The sequence below is a fragment of the Microtus pennsylvanicus genome, chromosome Y (assembly GCF_037038515.1).
Source record: "Microtus pennsylvanicus isolate mMicPen1 chromosome Y, mMicPen1.hap1, whole genome shotgun sequence".
Lineage (NCBI taxonomy): Eukaryota > Metazoa > Chordata > Mammalia > Rodentia > Cricetidae > Microtus > Microtus pennsylvanicus.
In genome coordinates this window covers 15,203,175-15,209,957 of record NC_134602.1, presented here as the reverse complement: position 1 = coordinate 15,209,957, position 6,783 = coordinate 15,203,175, and positions in this window count along the sequence as shown.

Sequence of the window (6,783 nt, the reverse complement as noted above, 5' to 3'; positions counted from 1 at the left end):
TTGGTCAATGATGGATTGTGTTTGGTGGATGGGGCATCACAGAAATACATGCCTCAAAACAAAGCAGGATTTATGGTCTTTTCCCCTTGGAGAGTAAAGGACTGGGGATGCGTGGTGTGGTAAAGGACAAGATGGCTGTCAAGGAAGCAGTGGAGAGGGGACAAAAAGTTGTATGATCTCGGGGCGGTATGAAGCTTGAGGGAAAACCATGTCAAATGGAAAGATGTGACCGATATCAGCGTGATTTATTGGGACTTAAGAGGATAAAGAGTAGATTAATCAGGAAGGGACACAAATGTATACTCAAAATCAGAGAAAATTAGGTTTCATTTGATGAATGGTTTAATTCGTACTGGCTGTAAGTCAAAGGATGTTTGATCTCCACTAGAGCATGTTGCTTAGTGAAAAGTGTCTCCGCTCAGGTGCTCTTCTCCAGTAAGTTGGACATCAAGCTACCTACTTAGTTTTGCCAGAATTCTGTCTGCCACCTACTTTGTCATGCCTGGATTCGGTATGCCTTGAACTCTCATAGGTCTTATCCATGCCATCCAACCCTTGTCAGTTCATTTAAATAATTGCCCTGCCATATCTGGAAAACAGTGTTCCCTTTCATTGATCATGTTCTGTAGTACTTGGGCTATAAAACACATGAACACACTCACCCACACACAGGATAAACATGTACATATGATGCCCACTAGTGTGTGACATGCACTCATATAATGAATGCACCGAACTCCATAATATCAGTAAAGTAGGGAATCCATGATGCTAGGTGGAGTCTGGCAAAGACCCCACACACCCATCAAACCGCCAAATACCAGTATGGTACTGATGTCTGACTCCCATCCTGTAAGGAACCTGCCATCCTGTAACTGGGCTATTTTTGGTTCCTTCATCTTCACAAACTTGGTTAAAATGTTAGAGTTGTCCAACTGGGAGTTAGGATCCAGCATGTAGATCAGCTGTCCCAGGTCAGGTGATTTGGCTACAATTTGGGTGAGAAGTTGTACCAGGGAATTCTGGTACACCCTCTCCTCTTCTTCTCCCTGTCCTCATCATCACTCTTGTGGGTGGGCCTGGAGCACAAAGAAGGTAAAATGGAATAAGCCTCCTCCTTAGTGGAAAACCTTGTCAATCCTTAATTTGACCTGACTCTCTGAGGGAATGCAGCACATTTTTTCATACTAGGTCTCCTCATTCATTGGTTCACTCATTTTTCCAATGAATGATTGAATTCATCCATTCTTCCTTGTCTCTCTCTCTTCTTTCTTCCCTTCTTCCATTTCCCCCTTGATTGTAGAAATTTGAGCAGCAGGGCTGCATCCCCATGGGGCCGCCTTGTAAGGTTATGCTCCGAAATAACAACACAAAACTATTCATTTCAACACTGCCTGCCCCATTATTTTCAGCCTCTTAACTCATGTCTAAAAATGTATGTTGTAGCACGAGGTGCGCTTAGAAGGAAAGATTTAGCATGTCTGACCTGGTGGCTGGCTGTATCGCCATCTGCCTCAGAGTGCAGAGCTACCATTTCTGCCCATGGGAGAGGTGCATGGCATCTCTAAGCTCAATTCCTATTCCTCCCAGCATTCTCTTATGTTTATTCCACCCACCTATGTTCTAACCTTTCAGGCCAAACAGTTTCTTTATTTAATTAACCAATGACCTATACTCCATCATTACTCCTATTTCTGTTTAAACAAGAACGGAATCTTTAACTTTAACATAGCAAAATTACATATAACAAAACAGTTATCAAGCAAGAATTACAGTTACAATATTTATATCTATTTTATCTTTTATCATAACAATGGAAAACTATAACTATCTATCTCTTCTTCAACTCCATCAGAGACTCCAGAATAATACAGTATTCCCTAAGCAAACAAAAAGTAAGCCATTTTCAAACTCTAGAAATGACAGAGACATCTCGCTGCCTGGACAGTCACCCAAAGTTCCTTTGTACCGTTGGTGTTTCCATCCTCAGCCTACAGGCCCATAGTTTCCAGCAGACATTTCCATGAAGCAGGAAATTTCAAAGGCAGTCACTATCTGCTTGTCTTGAAGAATGTTTTGCTGACCCTTTCCTGAATCAGGAACACGAAAAGATCATCTCACATTTAGGCAAGTTCAGTAGTCCTCTCTCTGAGTGTTTTCTGTGTACACTTTATGCAACAATCCAGGCAAGAGCAGTTTCTTCCCCAAATGGCTATCAAACTCCAGAAGGATCCTCTTTGATGCCCATCTTCTTCCTGAAGTAGATATGTGCTGCCAAGAGTAGAGTGTCTCACTGTCATGAAAAACCCTAAGGTACTAAAACATTAAATAGCCTATCTTGTAGTCTAGAGAGATATGAATAATGCCTATCTAACTGAAATATATATATCTATGTAGCTAGGAAATCTAACTAACATGACTACAAACTTGACTATTATTAATGATTATCCATTCATAACCTATATACATTATATTTTTAAATGAACTACACAATCACAATACCTTACTTAAGATCAAAAATGCATATACATATAACAAAATTGACCTAAAATCTCTATCAGTAAAGCAAAATCTATACTAATGCAAATATTCATATCTATATCACATCCCACGTTAAATGTAAAAGAACGTTTATAAGCCATATTTGGGAACGTGGGTGCAGTTTTTTTCTCTCCAAAATGCTTCCTGCTGAATGGTGGCATCATTATTGATTTATCTCAGTTGGCAGTTGAGCGAAGCAATTTTTTAAAGGTGTTCACAGCAACCTTTAAGTAGGGCGTGGTCCATCCTACCATATTAGGATAGAGGCATCCACAGACTATCACCCTCTGTGAAAACAAAATAGAAACTCCTTTCCAAAGCATCATGTCCTTAGATCGAAATTTCAAAGTCAAGGCATTTTCAAAATATCTATGTTGGATTATTTCAGCAGCTTTTTTAAAGAAACATCTTTTAGCAGCTATTGCTACTGCCTCAAAATTCAAATGATTCAAAAAGAGCATAATAGCATACAATATCAAAATTCACTGTGAATTTTCCATCTTTGTGCGCTTCAATTTAACCTCTATTTTGTTTACTTTTCCTTTTAATTTTTTGCCTTTTGAGACAGGTTCTCTGTATCTTTGACCTGGAATAACTCTGTATACCTGTCTGTCCTTGAAGTCTCAGAGATCTGCCTCTCTCTGCCTTTCAGGCATTGGGACTAAAGGTGTATGCTACTACACATTGAACTCACAAAGATCTGTTTGTCTCTGCCTTCAAGGCACTGGGATTAAAGGCGTGTGCTACCTCACCTTGAAGGTACAGAGGTCAATCTCCCTCTGCCTCCCATGTGTTGGGTTTACAGGTGTGTACTACCACACCCAACAACTCTCTTCCTTTTTTTAACTTTAAGAACTTCAAATTTTAGCCTGCACATATTTTTAACACACTGTAAATCATTTAAAAATTTTCTTTGTCTATGAATCTCTCTTTACTCTATTTCTCTCTCTGTTTTTCTGACCACATGAGTCTTTCATTTACCAAGCAATCTCAGAAGGACTAAGGCCGTGGCTTTGCTGGCCAGATGTAGCCCATTCCTTAGCTTTCTGCCATTCCAACCTTGTGGCTGAGGTACCGAACAGAGCCGCATTCAGTGCCACAAGTCTACAGTGTTTCAAGGTTCTTGCCATCAAAGAGGCTGCAACAGACAATACTCAAGCCCTCTTTCTGTAGCTGGCCCTCCTTCCTCAAACAGTCAGAGTATGCCCAGGCAGGATGGCCCAGAAAGCCAGCATTTTAAAACAACACAGTTTTTTTTTTCCTGCTACTGCTGAAAACATACAAGCATTCAGTTGGCTTTTATCAACACCATTTAAATGTTTTGTGGCAGGACCTCTTAAGGGCTGCAGGGTTTTGCAGCTGAAGCTGAGTCAGCAAGCCTCTTTTAGATGAGAGCCCTTGCTTTCTTCTAGCAAGCAGAGCAGACCGAGAAATCGCTGCTACCAAGAAAACATGCTTTACTCTTTCCCAAGCTTTCTCAGGCTTTCAGTGGATTCAGTTGTCCACAAGGCTGCAAGCCATTCTGTAGTTATTTGAGCAGCGAGGCTGTGTCCCCAGCACCACGGCCGCATGAAGGTTATGCCTGAAATAAATACACAAAAACTGTATTCTTTTAAACACTGCTGGCCCATTAGATTCAGCATTTTAACCCATTTCTAATAATCAGTGTAGTATAACGAGGTGCACTTACCAGGAAAAATTCAGCATGTCTGACATGGTGGCTGGCTGCATCGACATCTGCCTCAGAGAGCAGAGCTATGGCATCTGCCGGGGAGAGGGGAGCATGGCTTCTCTGAGCTCACTACCTCTTCCTCCCGGCATTCTATTTTGTTTAGTCCAACTACCTATGTTCTAACCTATCAGCTGAAGCAGATTCTTTCTTTAATTAATCAATAAACTTCTTCTGTCACTTTATCCTTTCAACAGCTTGCCCATATAAATCTCCCATGTGTCTTCGGTTGTATAATCTTTCATTTGTAAAGAACTTGCACTCTCAGGGGAGGATTTTTCTGACATCTCTGTGGATGGAGATCATATGAGGAAGATCAGATGAGCAACCATGACAACTCTAATGCTGTAGAGTTAGGTGGACCAGAGATTGATGGCTGACATTCCTGTGCTATGCATCAGATGCCCCTGAACTCTGGCCCTGTTGACAGACAGGCAGACATCACATTGGTCACACATACTTAACTCATTCGGGTTCACAGATACTGTAAATGGAGTTTTAATTCTTCTCCTAAACTAATAAAAAAACCAAGATTAGGAGAAGAGAAGAGCCTGAAGTAAGGCCTCAAAATGGGTCATTTTGCAAAGGAAAGGTTACCTGCCTCCATGTATGCTGTCTCCCTTTCTTAGTCAAATCCATCCTTCCAGTGTCTAGCTAACAGCTAACCATAGGATTGATCCCAAATGCCTTTGATTTCTGAAATAAGTGCTGTCCCCTTAAGGTCTCATAACAGCACAGGAAGGTTTGTAAGACTGTCCCAGCAACAATTTAAAGCAATTCTAGGACACCAAAGATGCAGCAAATTTGGTTAATTGGTAATATAGATCGTTCTAATGAAACAAAATAATTTAGAATTGAAAAAAAAACAGATTGGTGTACTCACGATGAATTTATGTGATATGGCACACACAGGCTTCTGGTTCTGAATACTTCATGCTTGGTGGGTTTTGGAGATTGTCGTGACCCTGAACCTCGCTGGAGACTTTGGGTCCTTGAAAGTACAAGACTTAATATTTCAGGACATCCTTGTACTTGGTCCCCACTGTTTACTGATTTCCTTACAGAGAAAGAGCAGCCATCTACTCCTCCTGCCATTCCTTCCCCACATGAACAGAGAGAAGACCCTATACACACAGGTCGCTTGTATCACATGTGAAGGCATAAGTCACAAACAAACTCCAACAGCAGTTTAGAATTGTGATTAATAGAATGATTAGTTCTTGAAAGGGGAAAAACTTAGAGATCACAATCCCTTACAAAAGCCCTCTGCAGGATCAGAAAAGGAGCCTAGTAGCCGGAAGGGAAGCTCAAGCAAGAGATCAAGCTGAAGGTGGAAGTTGCTTTTTAAAAGAGAGAGAGACCACAACTCAATGGGCTGGTATCTCAGTGGCTATTCAGGAAACATCACAGAGAAAGGATCTGCTTCATGCATGAGAGTCACCGATGATTTCCCTTTAAGAAAAAATCCCATCAAAACTCCCAATAACGTCATCAGCATTCAACAACATGTCTATGATTTCTTTGCCTTGCCTTTGATTGTGCAGTAAATGATGCTAATAGTTAATCTGTGCAATTAATGCAAATTTCCTTGTAACTGACTAGACAGAATTGACAGGTTATCTTAAACACAGCAGGGAGTCACTCTACGATGGAACTGGTTCATCATCACCTGTGTGACAGTGACATAATTAAGATCTTTCCTTTGTCTATAAATCTCATTATGTTCAACATGATATGTTCTCATACAGATTTCTTAGGGTTTTGTCCCACTGGTGGTTTCCTTGGTATGCTTACATAATTTTTGCCAGATCCAATCAGTTTTGCCATGCACTCTCAGCTCCACGTCATTGTGTTCCCCTTATGTTCCAGTCCAGGCATTTTAGACCTCTTGTAACTGTTGTAAGAGTATGTCATGTTCCACCTAAATGATTTAGGGTTTTATTTAGGCTGGGTTTTATCTTCCATCACTGAGTTCATTGACTTTCCTTGGGCGTAATTCCTGGGACACTGAGCCTAACTCCTGGGGGATTCCTCCAGTTATTTCTCCTTTCTTAGATAATTTTCACTCTCACTGTTACTGTGAGAGTGTTTCTGTAGCAAATATACTTCTCAGGATGAGAAGAAACTTCAAAGTTACAATCCATTTGTTATTGTGATTTAAATACACACACACAACACACACACAAGTTAATGCACATACACTGATGATATCTCAATTTATGGGGCCATTCTGGGGATGTCAAGATCGATATCTCTCGAGTGGTTCTCAGAAGGCCATAGGGTGACCCTCTCTAGGTACTTAAGCAGGGAGGAGAAGTTGACCGCACTGTGACATGTCCCTAGGAACTATGTGTGCCTTGTCCCATAGTCTGACTGATGACTGACTATCTTGAAAACCACCATGGTACTTTTGTTTGGCAAATGATGGAGATCAAGTCAGGGTCAAAATCAGAAACCTAGATGGAGCTTCCAAGCTCCAGTGGAAGAGCAGATGGATGGAGAAAAAGAGCAAG